The sequence below is a fragment of the Tamandua tetradactyla genome, chromosome 6 (assembly GCF_023851605.1).
Source record: "Tamandua tetradactyla isolate mTamTet1 chromosome 6, mTamTet1.pri, whole genome shotgun sequence".
In the NCBI taxonomy this organism is placed as follows: Eukaryota; Metazoa; Chordata; class Mammalia; order Pilosa; family Myrmecophagidae; genus Tamandua; species Tamandua tetradactyla.
The window spans coordinates 120,268,132-120,285,156 of record NC_135332.1 but is presented as its reverse complement, the minus strand read 5'-3'; the positions used below and the strand labels follow the sequence as shown (position 1 = coordinate 120,285,156).

General features: G+C 35.4%; 1 long non-coding RNA gene across 1 annotated transcript in view; it reads left to right on the top strand.

Moving 5' to 3' along the window:
• Positions 1-411: 411 nt before the first annotated feature.
• LOC143686318 (uncharacterized) overlaps positions 412-17,025 on the top strand; it is a 31,532-nt gene continuing 14,918 nt past the window's right edge. The window contains exons 1-2 of the long non-coding RNA XR_013177026.1: positions 412-439; positions 12,332-12,393. This is a non-coding gene — a long non-coding RNA (uncharacterized LOC143686318). The remainder of the gene's footprint in view (positions 440-12,331; positions 12,394-17,025) is intronic.

Sequence of the window (17,025 nt, the reverse complement as noted above, 5' to 3'; positions counted from 1 at the left end):
TTTGATGGCTTGGAGATGAAAAGGTAAAAGGAGTGAATGCTGAAGAAATAAATTTAATCTCTTCAAATATCACTTGCCACATGTTTGTATTGTCCTAATTTTATATCTGTACTTATCTACCCAAGAGATATGAGCCATTTCTATAGCTTGCTGCAAGGATGGGGCATGAAATTATTGGCATAAGGCAATGGTGGGGAAAGAAAGGTGACAAAACTAAACTGCTTCTCTCCTGTTTATATTCTTAGAATGTTTCAACCACCCTCTGTTCTAAGCTGTATCAAATCAGGGGAAGTTTTTCACATCATAATCTATGTGACTAGCACCGTCTGGAGTTGTCCACTGCATAGCCTTCATGGCTGTACCTTGCAGCTCTAACAGCTCTCCCCTCATCGCACATATACTAGTCCACAGGAGCCATCAGTCTCCTCAGAGATTTCTGGTTTGTTGTCTCCTTGGTTACATTTCCCTCAATAGTTTTTCCAAGAGAAGGAACAAGCAGCAATTGCTATTTCGCAATCTTGGCAGGAACCAAAGTAATTAGTTCTCTTTTTCCTACTCCCAGGTTTTAGCATCTCTCTCCTTCTTCTCCTACTCCTCTTCTTCCTTCTCCTTCTTTTTTTCCTCCTTGTCCCCCACTTCCCCCTTTTCTTTCTCCCTCTTCCTCCTTCTCCTCCTCCTCCTGCTCTTCTTTTTCTTCTTCCTCTTCTTCCATCTTCTCCTGCCTCTTCTCTCCATCCCTCTTTCCTCTCCCAAATCTTAATGCCCTAGATAGGCCCTCCAATGCTCTTCAGTTATCATCATTAGCTTCTTCCTTATCCTAAAGGGAATGCGCCTAAATGGTTTTCATTAAGTATATTTGCTGCAGGTTTGCTGGGAAAAACTTGAGGAAATTCTCTCATATCTTCATGTGTTATGGTATTTTAAAATCATAAATAGATTTAAAGTTTGTAAATTATTTGATATTTTTTAAAATTTTGGATCTTAATTTATTAATATGATAAGTTCCAGTGATAGGTTTTTCTAATGTTTAACTGTGTTTCTATTTCTTGGATAAGTTCTACTTTATGATTTTTTTCAACTATGGAAGGTTCAATTATAAATATTTTTGTTGGAGTCTTTTCTGTTTTCTGTAACAACTCATAAAATAAGGATTGTTGATTCCTTGACACTTTGTGGCAGTCACCTATTCTGCTACTTAGCCTGGTATCTTTATTTCTTCAGTGCAATTCAGTTTATTCAAATTTTCTATTTATGCTTTTGTGTTTGGGGCATTTTATATGTTTCCAGATTTTATTAGGTTTTCCAAATCTATTTCAATGTTCTTCTACATAATAATATATTTAACATGTTATGTTTACCATATCAATTTCACCCTTTTTTCCCTCAAATTAAGGTTGTATTCTGCTGCTATGTTTTTAGTTTAATTGAAATATTCTTTTTAAATCTTACACATTTCCCTCTTATGTCATCAAGTGATGTTTTCATCTCAATCCATTAGCTTATTATAGCTTTCCACCACTATTTCATTGAGTTTCCCTAAATCCCACGGAGAATTTAAAATAGTTTTCTAAAATTATTTTTCCTGGTTCCTGTGGTGAATAATTTTCAGAGATTGGTTTTTAATTGGAAGCATGCCATTTCTTTTCTGCAGCAGTGCATTTATTTGTTGTTTCCCCATTTTTCTCTTTTTTGTGTTTAGAGAATTGTCTTTTTAGATGAAGATCTGTTTATTCTATTCAGCTTTTTTATTGTTTTCAAATGTCTGCTAGCCTAGCCTTTTATTTTTTTGCATTTATAATTTAACATGGAATGAATATTAGACATCGAGATATTTTGCATATTATAATTCTTCACCATACAATTTAATACACTTTTAGGGATTCATAAATAATTTTGTAGAACTGGAAAGTGTGCAAATGAGAAGTTATGTGTAGAGAAGCTAAGGAAAAGATTCTCAGCCAGAGGGCTAGGACTCATAATGGCTTTACAGTGTGGAAACTTACGCTTAATATTATACTAACATTTGACAAAATATTTCAAACGCAATCTCCATTATTCCAATAATTTAAAAATTCAAAAATACATGTTATAGTCTGGAGGACTTGCAGAGGCCAGATTACTTAAACAAGAAGATGTGATTGGAATGAAGCATTGGTTAAAGAAGCAGTGAGAAACACTGTTCTGAGTTGCTGGTTTAAGTTAATTTTATTTCCCTTATATATTTTCTCTAGAAATCAATTTATATTAATAGGTATTTATTAAGGTAATATGCTAGATAATTCAGGTGATACAGAAGTTAATTAAAAAAAATTCTTCCCCTCAAGTTGCATAAAATCCTTTTGGGAAGTTAAGCAGGGTTTAAGAGTTTAATCTCCTGATTTGGACTACTTGGGCTTGAACCTTGACTCCAAACTTAACTAGTTGTGTGATCTTAACATCTCTGTGTCTCAACATCCGCATTTGAAATGGGGATATAATAATATCATTATTGCCCTTTCAGGATTGTTGTGAAGTAATAAAAGTGTTCTAGTTTGCTAGCTGCCGGAATGCAACATACCAGAAATGGAATGGCTTTTAAAAAGGGGAATTTAATGAGTTGCTAGTTTACAGTTCCAAGGCTGAGAAAATGTCCCAATTGAAACAAGTCTAAAAGTGTCCAATCTAAGGCATCCAGGGAAAGATACCTTGGTTCAAGAAGGCCGATGAAGTTCAGGGTTTCTCTCTCAAGTGGAAGGATACATGGCAAACATGGTCACAGTTTCTCTCTCATCTGGAAAGGCACACGGTGAACACAGTCAGGGTTCCTCTCTCATTTGGAGAGGCACATGGTGAACATGGCATCATCTGCTAGCTTCTTCTCCTGACTTCCTGTTTCATGAAGCTCCCCAAGAGACATTTTCCTCCTTCATCTCCAAAGGTCCTGGCTGGTGGACTCTGCTTCTCATGGGTATGTCATTCTGCTCTGCTCTTTCCAAATCTCTTATTCTCCAAAATGTTTCCTCTTTTATAGGATACCAGAAACTTATCAAGACCCACCCAAATGGGTAGAGACATGTCGTCACCTAATTCGGTTTAACAACCACTCTTGATTAAATCAAATCTCCAGAGAGATGATCTAATTACAGTTTCAAACATACAGAACTGAATAGAGATTAGAAGAAACAGCTGCCTTTACAGAATGGGATTAGGATTAAAACATGGCTTTTCTAGGGGACATACATCCTTTGAAACCAGCATAATAGTTACCTACCACTTAGAATAGACCTTGGTATATAGTGAATTTTCTGTAAATATCAGGGGCTAGTTTTATTAAACTAAAATCTTTCATAAAAGATAGAGTGAGTATTATGTGAGGAGTATGAAAAGCACACCTTAGCCAGGTAAATTTTGTCTAGAAAGTATAAGTTTTTGAATAGTATCAATTTATGAAAGTTGGACTTTAAGTATAAAGTATTCATACTTTGTCTAAGTATAAAAATACTATTTTTTCCCTTCAATTTGTATGCTGAAAAAGCTATAAAATTGACTTTGTAATACAACTTCTCCTTTGAAAATGTTAAGATTAGATAAATTTCATTATTTACTCTGTTAGTAAGAGACTACCTCGGGGCAAAACCTGTACTTTTCTTTTTCTCTGAGATGTCTACATGAAAATTAAAAAGCTATTTGGATTTCTTGGCCAGACATATATTCTGTGGTTTATAAATAGTCACAAAACCTAAGAAGTCTTCTCTTCATGTATAAATCATATTCATTTTGCAGAAACAGTTCTATAGTTGATACCGTATGACTGTTTAAAAAGTTTTATCCCTGTCTATGTCCTATATTTATCTTTACATTTGAAACCTATCCAGTTAGTGCCATCAGATGAGAAGTATTAATAGGTAGAATAAAGAAAAAGAGGCCAATCATTTAATAGATTGTCTGTCCACTGGAGAAAATTATTTTATTTAAGCACAGGGCAAAAATCTCACAGTGTCCTTTACCCCAAAGCCTGCAACCTAGTTTATATTGAATTGTTTGTTTTGAAAAAGTTCACCCAGATTACAATTCAGTAAAGATTTTCTCTAAGACAAAAACTAAGTGCCCCACGAAAAGAGCCTTCCTAACTTGTATCAGAACTCAGTTTATATTCCCACAGATGTCTAACAAGCTGTGTATATGGGCTTGGATTATAGACAGGAAAAATCAATAGCCTGCTGTCTCAAAGGCACCAGTATAGATTATGAATCACAGCTAGGAAGTTGTCAGTGATTTCAGCTGCCAACAGCACTTCAGTAAAGATATCTGCTACCTCATATTCTTTTAATGTGAAGCTTTCATATATGAAATAGAACAGGTCACTTTTTGACAAAAACATAAGAGAATTTTAAGTAGAGCAATGAGAGCACCAAGCATAGCTGTGCTCTGGAATGATCAAATAAAGAAATACACTTTCTCCACTAGACCACATGCTGCGTGAAAGGCAAAGAGCCGCATAAACGTTCTGTGCTGCTGTCACTTATTGGTGTCCTTCTCCGCCTGCCGTATCTACATATTAACGCAAAGGCAATGGTTTGCATGGACTGGAACAAGCCCATATAAATAACCCTTTATGGCTACGCTGAATCTAACTCACTGGTCTGAATGAGGGAAGTGCAAAGCAACACACACCTGGAGCAGACAGTTTCCTCCCATCCTTAAATCCACCTCTTCTCATTGATAAAGAAGCTGAGGCTCCGAGAGGGTACAGACCACAATGCCGAGGCACTCAAGGAGGAAGGTGTTAGAGGAAAAATGGGAACCTTCCTATGAATCACATTTACTTAGGCTATTTCTACAAATTTCTAAACAACCAGTGTAACAAATGTCTCTTGAAATGACTGAAGATGGACAGACTTTTCTTTGTAATATATTCTAAAAAATTCTAAGGAATATTTTAAGAGTTTTGAGTTTAAGAATAACAGTATATATAACATATTGAAGTATATGCAATACATATACAGCCAATGTAAAAGTTATGACAAATGTTTTAAGCATTCCTCTAATATTTTAAGTGAAAGTGAATAAAAGCTGAGGGAGAAAACTGGGTAAGAGTAATATGAAAATGAAATCGGGAAGAGAGAGGGTGCACATGACTCCTGTATCTCTGTCACTTCTGAGCTTCTTAATCTTCATGAGTATCAATTTTCTCACTTATAAAGTGGATCTAATAATACCTTAATGCAATGTCAGAAGGATTCGATTTAATATATGCAAAGCATGTAGTACAATTTTGGGCATTTTGCAGGTAGTTGATACCTGGCTGCTGCTTTCATTATCTTATTTGTTTCAGGAAAAAAAAAAAAAAAGATAACTATCTGAATCAAATGGTTGGCAGAAAAACACCCAACAAAATTAAGTGAAGAGGGTCAGAGATCTAAACTGGGCTTTGATGTGAAATTACTTAGCAGGAAGGATATGATAAAAGACCTATCTTTTTTATAATTCATGGAAGAATTAAGGAAGACAGTGTTGTCCCATTTTCTTCAGAACGAAATTGACTCTGTAAATCATAGATAAGGCAGCTTATTTTGATACCTGGGATGACAATAGAATAATCAGCAGGCAACCAATCTAGCAATCACCTAGGAATGCCTGAGCCATAACGTGTATTTGTAAAGAAAATATCCCACAGACACATTACATTGGCATCAGGGACATGCAAGACAGTGTGTGGAGTGAATTGCTGTGCAGGAACACAGGCTCAGACACAATAAAAACTTTCAGCAAATGACTACTTGACTAGTTATACACCACAAAGGGTCCAAAAGAGCAGGAGACGAGATCCCTTTGTGGCCGGAGAAGCCAACTGTACAGGTCAGTGTAGGTGGACAGTCGCTCTGCATACCCCATTTCAGGATGGAGAGGACAGCTGAGTCTAAGCTGCCCGAGGCTGGGTGTATTTATATAACTCAGGGATAGGGGACACTGTCACCGAGAGTTCCTGCCCTGATAAGCTGCTTGTTCCAAGTTTTGAGTTTAAGGTAATGTCAGTCTGCTCCTTTAGACACTGGGTGATGGAAACCTATTGAAACATCTGCACACAATAAAAAAGAAGGCGGGGTAGGTGAGGACTGGGATACATGACTAGGTGCCTCTGTGACTTTCTCAGGGCGTAATGCATTTTGGCTTTAGGAAGGTTTCAGTTTTGTTTCACATGACATTCTCATTAACAAGCTAGATGACAGAATGTTTTTTGTTCTGTTCTTAGATGGTTCATGTATGCAACTTGAATGCTGAAGCTCAAGGATGAGAGTAAAAGCTTAGAATCAACTTGGGCCAGCTTGGGAACTAATTTAGGAATGGCCTCACACATTAGATGTCTTACAGATATTCTACTTAGTATTTTAATAAGCAAAGAAGGCAAGAATCTTCCAAGTAAGATTGCATTTAAAAAGCAGTATGGAGGGTGTGCCACGGTGGCTCAGCAGGCAGAGTTCTCACCTGCCATGCTGGAGACCCAGGTTCAATTCCCGGTGCCTGCTCATGCAAAAAAAAAAGGCAGTGTGGAATAAACCAGGAGAAAATGAAGCACAAACTTAAATCTTTCCAGAACAAATGTAAGTTTAGGAAGGGCAGGTCAGACTGAGGGTTAATATGCTGCTTCTAAATACATTAAAAGATGGATTGTGCAAGAACGGGCCATAAGAAACTGTTAGTCTTTTTAAAATTATGTGGTCTGTTATGTTCATTGCACTAAAGACATGCAAAAGATGTCGGAGATGATTCACAGAAGAGAAGCAAGGTGTTTATATAGAGAGAAAAAAGTTGATTCCATGGAAGTTAAAGAAACATGTTTAAAGCCTATAAGAGAAAAGCTAAAGAACACTTAAATTATTTTCTTCACTATGGGACAAGGTTTGTTTCTGGAGTGGTAATATACTGCTACCTCTATGAAGGGGCAGATATTAGACCATAAGTTCCAAAGGGCAATATATAATCGACATCTTCACCTCACATCTCCTGCAACTGTCTGACGCCTTGTGGTCAGTAAGTGATTAGAATAAATGCAATAGAAAGTCATAGCTCTACATGAAACAGAAAGACCTTTGTTGGGCCTTTGGAGGACATTTTCATTCTCAGGGTGATATAGCTCTGGAATCACCTATCAAGGATGGTTAAGAAACAAAGGTACCCTTGTCACACACAGCCAGAGTGCTACTGGGGAGATCTAATTGCTGTGCATGCCTAAAATAGGGCCTGTCTCTTCCTCGTCTTCTTAAAAAAAATTTGTTTTTAATGTTGAATCTCAAGAATTTCAACTGTATGAAATTGCTGATGCTTGCCTAATTCTGACTTACAAAAATTGCAACATCATGTGATTCAAAAAACTAAATGGAGACCTCGGGAGCCTATAGTAGCAGCCTGGAAAAAAGGACATAATTTCATAAGCAGGCGTTGTAGAAAGACTGTGATCTCTTTGTTGTTATAAAACTTTGGGAACAAAAGGATTTGTTTTCAGGCAGGATTTAATCACCCGTAATATTCACATTTATCAGCAAATTTACAATTTGCTTTTCTTACCCCTTTTTTTTTCAATGATATTGTTCTTATTTTTACAATAAAACTTTTGAAATATACAGCTTTAGGTTTCTGCTTTTTTTTCTGGGCTTTAAGACATTATTTTCAGTTTGCTTCCTTATATCTTTGAGAAATCAGCTATAATGCTATTTATTGGTTCATTTTTAAATACATGTTTTTTCCAGCTGCTTTTGAAATATATACTTTATTTGTCTCTGGTAATTTGTAGATTTGCTGCAATGTGGATATCTTTTTCTCTTGGAATTTTGGGCTTCTTTAATGTGAGTGCTAGCATCTTTTATCAATTCTTTAGAAATATTAGGCAGTATCTCTTTACATGTATTTCCTCTCTCTGCTCTCTTTACTGTTTTCTTCTGAATATGATATTATATAAGCTGGGTTTTCTTTCTTTCACCTTCATATCCTTAACCTCTCTTTTCATATTTTTCTATATTATTATTATGTTTGGATAGTCCCTTCAGATATTTTCCCAGTTAATTAATAATCTCCATATTGGTCAGAGTTCAAACAGGAAACAACACTTGCAGCAGATATATATATCTAGGTATTTATTTCAGGAGATTGGTTTATGTGATTGTGGGGGTTGGCAAGGCAAATTTGAAATCTTTAACAAAGGCTATCAGGGAAAACAGACTGACATTCCTGTGTACCAGCAGGACCACTGGCTTGGGCACAGGTGGAATTTCTTTTTCTTCAAGTAAGCCTCATTTCTACTGCTAAGGCCTTTCAACTGATTGAATCAGGTCCACCCAGATAATCTAGATTAATGTCCCTTACTTAGTATCAATTGATTATAGACTTTAATCACATCTACTAAATAAATTCATAGAACACCTACATTAGAATTTGATTGAACAGCAGGGGACTGTAGCGTAGTCATGTTAACACATAATAATGACCTTTACAATCTCCTCAACTGTGTCTAATCTTTCTAATGTGTCAATATTGTTTTTAATTTCTATTATTATTGCTTTCATTTCTAGTTGTTCTATTTAGTTCTTTTTTGTAAAAGCTAGGCCACTTTTGACAATATCTTGTATTTTTACCATACTTCTTAATTCTTCCTTCTATTTCTTTCAGCGTATGACACGCTTATTTTACATTGTGAATCTGATCATTCCAAAATGTGTAGATTTCATGAGCTTTGCTTACAAGCTGTGGTTTTTGTTGACTTTTTTTCCTGATGACCTGATTCCTTGTGCTGTGTGTGTGAGCTGAGTGTGTTTGTTTATCTGTAAGGATTCTGGGATGCTAGTGATTAAATCACACTCTTCCAGCGCGAATTTGACTTTGCTTTTGCTAAGTGACTGGTGGCGCTCTTGGCTTGTGACTACTTTCAACTAAATTTTGGTTTGAGCTCCATAGAAAGTGTTTATTCTGATCCTCAGACCACGTGAGTGCTGGCTTTTATTTAGAAATTATCAGGAGTTTCTCTCCCTGTCCCACCCCCAACCATTTTCCCATGCCTGCATTCCCCTTATCCCCACACCTTTGTATGACCAAAGCCAAGATTAAGCAAGTCTTTTTCTTTGGAATGATTTTTTTCTGGTATACCCATTAAGAAGGTGGTATTCTGTCTTTATACTTGGTATTTAATCTAACTTTCAACTTGTTTAGGCCCCAAGATTTGACCTTGATCTCCTAATGCTTGCGACCTTTAAATCCACGCTCTTAAGGCTCCCAGAGTTTGGCAGTGTCCTTAGAGTGTCCTCCTGTGGAATCACTGTTTTTTGTTGTCCCTAGTTTTTTATTGTTTCCCTTACATCACTGACAGCTCAGCCATGGTTTCAAAGGGATGTTTCTTATATTTTAAGCATTTTTTTTAAGACGTTCTGCACCAGAAAGTGTTTTTTCTTCACATTCTAGATAGCCATATAATAGGCATGGAAATTTATCATTCTCTCTTTTACAAATTTCCGTCAAGAATTTGTCTCCATACCTACACAGAAACTTCTCTTTTCAAGGTCACCAGTGACATGTGTTTGCCAAATCTAATATTCATCTTGATGGGCTCACAATGTTGAATCTCAGCAGCATTTGACAGTTTGATTTCTTTCTTCTTCTTCGAAAAGTTTCTTTACTTTGCTTCTGTCCACCATATTTATAACTAAACTATATAGCTTACTTTCTGTGTTATGTGTTTGTTTTCACTTTGCTGGGTCTTCTTTCTCAGGGCTCAGCCTTGAGTTTGTTTCTCTTCTCAAGGTATACACTTGAACTTCATTCATGTGAGCTTCATCCCTGAGGTCCAAATTTTCAGATTCCATTTGAGGAGTAATGATATACCAAAAGTACATAACTAAAACAGAATTTTTAATTTTGTTCCTCAAACTTAGACTTCCAAAGTTTCCCCAATCTACAGTAAATGACACCATTATCTTTTTAGTTGTCAGGACAAAAACTTAGATCTTGTCCTTAATTCACCTTTTTCCCTTACATGCTATATCCCATTATCAGCGCTCTTCTAGCTTTACTTTTCAAATATGTGAAAACTCCAACCAATATATCTTAGTAATACTGCAATCTCTTTCTTATTGTTCTCCCAGCTTATACTATCACACCCCACTATCTATACTCCATAGAGTAGTCAGAGTATGCTTTTAAAATATGAATATATTTATTTCATGCTCCTACTCACAGCCCTCCAATGCATTTCAATTGCATTTAGAATTTAATCCAAACTCCTTAAAATGGAGCAAAAAATCTAAAATGATCTGATAATCACTTGTTTCTCTGATCTTGTTTTCTTTTTGTCATCCCTTGTCTCCAGTCATAAAACTTTTTGCTGTTTCTCAAACATGCAAAGCTCAGGCTTGATTTTGGGCCATTACAATTCTCTTCCTCTATGCTAGGAAACTTCTTCCCTTAGATAATCCTCTGGATCCCATTCATACGATTCATAGCACTGCTCAAATTCCACTTTCTGCTTTATCTTCATAGTACTTGCTACTACTAGAATTAATATAATTTGCATTTATTTGAGATTATCTCCTATCCCACCAGAAAGCAATTCCAAGAAAGCAGACACTTTGTCCTGGTTCCTGAGACAGTTCTATTAGTCAGAAAGTATTTCTGAAATGATGAATGAATTCATAAGTAAAAACTCTCCATTTCCAAAATTCTCATGGGTTAAGGACTGCCATATAAACACTTGTGAAAACTGGTATACACAGATGGTAGCATCTGGTTGTAGCTCTCTTTTCTCCTTTGTGTTAGCAGTTGAAGAGTTACACATCTATAAGTACCTCTGAAGAACAGGAGCTGTCAAGTTGACATTTCATGTTTGTAGTTTTCCTAATTGAGGCTAGATCACATTTAAACATTCCACACTTCTTTACTATTTACCTTTATTTAATAGTTTTACAATTTCATACTAAAATTTATATGCAAAATATAAAGGTCGCATACTCATCAAATGAAAAGAAAGTGAACCTAACTATTTAATTAAAATGCAAGAAATTCCATAGAATTCCAGATAAGCAAAACATCTAACTTTTCAATTTTACTTGCCTAATAGATCTCAACTGTAATTTCTTGAAGTTTATCATCCTTTATGATAAAAAGTTTATTGTTAAATTACTTATCATAAAAATCAAACACATGAAAAAGTTAATTTTAAAAGAAATTTTTTGTTCAGTAATCAAATTTTGGTTGTTATATTGCTGTGTCCCGTTTTGAAACTATATGCACCCCAGAAAAACCATGCCTTTTTTTCTGATCCAGTCTTGTGGGAGCAGCCATTTTTCTTTTAATCCTGATTCAATATTGTAGGGGTAGAAACTTTGATTGAATTAATTCCATGGAGATGTGGCACACCCAGTTGTGGGTAGACATTTGGATTATATGGGTGGGTCTTGATTAGTTTACTGGGTCCTTTAAAAGGGGAAACATTTTACAGGAGTAAAGTGTTTTTCAGACACTTGAATAACAGTTGCTTCAAAGCTGACAGAGATACAGACATTTGGAGATGCTTGGAGTATTGACGGAGAAAGCAGACATCACCAAGAGCCTTCTCATAAGATGCTAAGCAAGCCAGAACCCACAGTTTTGCCCCAGAGGAGCTAAATGAAGGCCCACAGATGCTTAGAGAGGAAACCACTGGCATCAAAAGCTGGAAATGGACCTGGAACAAGGACCAGCAGATGCCAGCCTCATGCCTTCCCATGTGACAGTCATCGGCCTTTCTTGAGTCAAGGTATCTTTCTCTAGATGCCTTAGTTTGGATATTTTTAAGGCCTTAGAACTACAAATGCATAACAATAAATTCCCTTTATAAAAGCCAACCCATTTCTGGTAAATTTCATTCTGGCAACTTTAGCAAACCCAAATATTCTGTGTTTACAGAGATATAGCTGTGATATCATTTGTTACCTTTACTCCACCCAAAAGTAAAAAGTAAAATGTTTTCAATTTTTTTTTGCAAAATATAGGAAATACCAGTACTCTAAATTATGATGATGTCTTAAAATAATCTCATGTGTTCCTTTTATTTGAAAAAATATAACTAACTCCAAAGTATTGAGATGTACTTAATAAAATTGAAAACTTGTTATGCACAATTAATAAGTGATTTGAAAATAATTCAAATATATATGATTTTCGCACTTGTAGATAGCCAAGTCAACTTTTAATTATCCAGTTGAGAATTGTTTAACTGTACACTCTGCCTTGCAATTTATAAAACTCAATAAATAATTGTTTTAAGTTTGATTATGTGTTGAAATGATCTCCTATTGTCTGACATCTTCCTGAATCTTCCAATTAACAGGCACTCTACACAATGATGCAATTGAAATACAAGTTTCATAGACTATAGCAACAAAGTAAATGGTATGATTTTTTTTATCATATTCAAAATTTAAATACAGGTGTTAATTTTGATTTCCCATTGGAAAATTAAGAGCTGACTTGTGTGGATTTATTCAAACTTTGGTTATTCTTTTCTAACCACAGCACACTGATGTCAGAGCTGCACACTATGTCAAACAGGGTCAGGTTAGGCCATCTTAATTGTAAGAAAATCAGCTGAACTTATGATTCTAGAATTCAGCCTGATGAATTTACCAAGCATTGAGCCAGAGCAAATAAGGACAAACAAAATGTACTTGGTCAATCTGGGTCACAGTTGTTATGAAATCTCTGTTACCAATCATTCTAAGAAAGGTCCATCATTCCTGTTGAAACTTGCAGTGGTTAATGATCCAAAATATGTTACATGACTAAATAATTAGAAGTTTTAGAAATATCTTATACCTGAAATTAATAGATAAGAGCTAAGATTTTTACGAGTATATCCAATGTGAAAATGTTAGTACTAAAGCTGACAAAATACTCAGTTTTTTTTTTTTTTACTTGAGTAAAAAAAAAGTTTATTTTCTATCTCAGGATGCATGCTGCATTAGAGCTTCATGAACTTTAATGTGCATATATTTTAACACCTGGTGAGTGTGTTAAAAATAAAGATTTTGACTCAGTAATGCTGGAGTGGAGCCAGAGATCCTTCATTTCTAAAAGGTAACCAGGTGATGCTGCTGTTACTAGCCTAGATGTCTGGAGACACCCCTTTGGGTGGAAAGGCTCTACTGATGGCACATGTTTTCTGTAAAGGTCCAGAGAGTAAACTCTTCAGGCTCTGTGAGCCATAGGTACTCAGTTCTGCCACTGTAGTGGGAAAGCAGCCATGGACAATACTGAAATTAATCGGGTATCAATGTTCCAAGAAAACATTATGGAAACAGGTCAAGGGCTGGATTTGGCCCTTTGGCTATAATTTGTAAATCTGTAGTCTACTTGATTCTATCCTTTGTTTATCCAGGAACCATCTCACTCAACTCTTTCTCTGTATCCTTTCAACTTGTTTGAAATAATTTCACAGTATAATTTTGGCATTTCTTCATATTTTGTTTTAGATCTTTCCTGCTTTTGCTTTTCACTTAAAAATGTTTGCCTTTGTGACCCCTCTACTATTTAATGTATGCACAAAATGATGAAATATTTATAGACAAGTTTATATACTCTTATGACATAAAATCAGATTTTTAACTTTGTGTCTGATTCTACAATGTGATAGTAATTATATTTATTGTAACTATTCTGGAAAATATGGAGAACATCAAGAAGAAAATAAAATTTAGGCTAATTCCTCCAATTATGAGCCAGGTACCATCTCCTCTGCGCTCACTCAGTAATGTTGCTTTGGCAGTTTATACCTCTTGCTGTGCATTATCATTTTTTGACACTTTCTTCAAACATGCTGTTATATCATTCATATTTAATGGTTTTCTCTTGATCATCTCTCTCCACTACCTCTTGTTTTTCCTCCACACAATTACGTTAAACTCTTTTATGTTTAGAAAAACCTTTACTTGTTGTCCAAGTCTTTGCTTCCTGTTGTATTTTTGACACATTTGCTTTATCTCTCCCTATCCATCTGTCTATATTATTTTTTTGCTGAACCTTTTAAATGTAAGTTGCAGACATCAGAGCATTTCCCCCTTAATACATTAGTCTCCTTTAAAACCACAATATCTTTATTACTCCCAATAAATATAAATTAACACATTAATATAATCTAATGTAAACCCTATATTGAAATAATTTTTTTTCATAAATCCACTCCTGGAAGTTCTTTGCTGACATCACTCCACCAGTACAGCTCTTGTCAAAGTAGACAGTGACCACCAGATTGCCAAATCCAATGGTCAATTCTAAGTCCTTTTCCTATTGGCGGTAGCAATAGTTTTTGATGTACTTTCTTCTTTTGATTTCAGAGACAAAATGTTTTCTTGATTCTCAACTACACCTGACCTTGCCTTTTCAGTTCAATTTGTTCATTCCCATATACAAATACTGTCTCTAAGTATTCGAGTGACCCAAGACTAAGTTCACTACACCATGGGGTTAAATACAACTATATGCTAAATGACTTCCAACTGACACCACTCTCCTGAACTCCTGTTCAGGTACCCAATTCCTTATTTGACATCTCCACTTGTATCTCTAATAAGCATTTCAGATGGATTTTATCCAAAAAAAGCATTCCTGATTCTCCTCCCAATTTGCTCGCCCCCCCCCCCCGCCTCCCCCCACCCCACCCCCACATGCAATCTTTTCCGATTGATTGTTTTACTGGTACATTTACATTTATTCTTCCAACTCAGGATCCAAACTTGAGAGTGGTCCTCAACTTCTCTCTTTCTCTTGCTTTACATACCTAAACCTTCTAAGTAAATCCTTATAAATAATTTGAGTATCTGATTTCTTACCAATTTCAATGTTGGCACTCTGGTGCAAGTCCACATCATCCTTTGCTTAGATGACCACACTAGCACTGGACCTATTCTCCCTGCTTTCTTCCTTGCTCCTCTGTTACCTAGTTCTTCACACAACAGCCAGAACAATACTTTTAAAATTTAACTAGGATCTTATCTCTCTATTCAAAGCACTCAAGTGGAGTAAAAGTAAGATCTTTGCACTGGCCTATAATAACCAGGAAGATAGGGTTCCTCATTTCATCCCTTGGCTTCTTCAGAACTCTTTATTTTGCTCTGTGTTCTGTTTGTCTGTTCTTATGCAAATACTACACAGTAGCTTTCCTGTAGTTTTATATAAGCCTGAATCCCAGTGTCCACCAACTTAATTCTTCTTCCATATTGGCTGGCTATTCTTGGCTTGTCCATATATACTTTAGAATCAGTTTATCAATTTACACACACACACACACACACACAACTCTTTGGGGCTTTGACTCTTGATCTTTAGACCATTTTGTGGAGAACTGATGTCTTGACACTTTTAAGAGTTTTACATAATCTTTTTTTTAATTTGAAAACTGCTTTATTGGCATTGCTAAACTTATAGTTGTTTGTCAACTTTTGTAACAGCTCCTGAATACAAAATTAATAATACTGAGTTGACATGAAAGTTAATAAATTTATTTAAATTGGACGCATGTAGTTTTGAAACTCATTTGCTGTTTTTATCACCACAATCACTTTTTTCTTTTTTGTGAAAATAACATATATACAAAAAATAAATTTCAAAGCACATCACAATTAGTTGTTGAACAGCTTCCAGAGTTTGGTATGGGTTGCAATTCCACAATTTTAAGTTTTTACTTCTAGTTGCTGTAAGATACTGGAGACTAAAAGAAATATCAATAGAATGATTCGATAATCAAACTGATTTGTTAAACCCAACCTTCTCTGTATAGCTCTACCAACACCTTTGATCTTTCTCCCACTCTTTAGGTATTTGGTTATGCCCTTTTTTCATGTTGGAAGGGGCTGTCAATGATATGGGATAGGGAAATGGAACTGGTTGATGTTCTGGAGAGACTGGCCCCTCTGCATTTCAGGACTTAGTCCGAGGACCCATCTGGAGGTTGTAGGTTTCTTAGAAAGTTACAAATGCAAAGAACCTTTGTAGAATCTTATATAACCCCTTATGTATTCTTTAGGATTTGCAGGAATTGTTTTGGTTAGGGGAGTTTTATATAATCTTTATAATATTAAGAAAGATTCTGTTTTTCTTTTAGCTAAACACATTTTTATCAGGAATGAATGTTGAATATTATTGAATGCCTTTTCATTATCTATGGTGATTATGCAATTTTCCTCCTTTTTTCCTCAGATTTGACTACATATTAATATGGGTTTTAGTATTGCTTCTTCATAATCTTGCAGTGATAGATAAATCCATGTCCTTTAATCTTGATTCAGTAGCATAGGGTGGAAATCTTTGATTAGATTGTTTCCATGGAGATTGACCCACTCAATTGTGAGTGTGACCTCTTGATTAGATTACTTCCATGGAGATGTGATGTGCCCAGTTGTGGGTGTGGCCTTTTGATTAGATGGAGATATGATTCCACCCGTTCAACTTGAGTCTTGATTAGTTTACTGGGGTCCTTTAAAAGGGGAGACATTTTGGAGAAAATGGCAGTTGTTTCAGAGCTGACAGAGATACAAACATTTGGAGATGCTTGGGGTGCTGACAGAAAGAGTAGACACCTAGACATGGACATTTGGCATTACTTGCTGTTTACCTATATATCTTTTTATTTCAACACTCTCATTCTTATTTTTGTGTTTATGCACTATCTTTTTGCACTTAATGACACTGTTTAGGGTCTTCTCAATTAATGGTGCTTTTCTATTGTTTTGTTGAGGCATTATATTTTAATTTATTTATTTGAGTCTTTTAAAATATATCAACTTCTGCTTATTCCTCTCTGACTAATCTTTTATTTGTGTTTAATTTAATTTAATCTAACTATGAGCAACTTAGTACTGCTTAATAATAAAAACTTTGAGATTCTCAAAAGTCCAGCTTTTACGGAACTGATTCAGTTTTTACAGTATTGAATCTTTTCTTTATTGCTTTCAAAGCAGTTTTAAAATTAGCTATATTGTAGGTTTCGTTTCCTTTCATTTTTTCCTTATCTCATTCAGCCCATTTTGC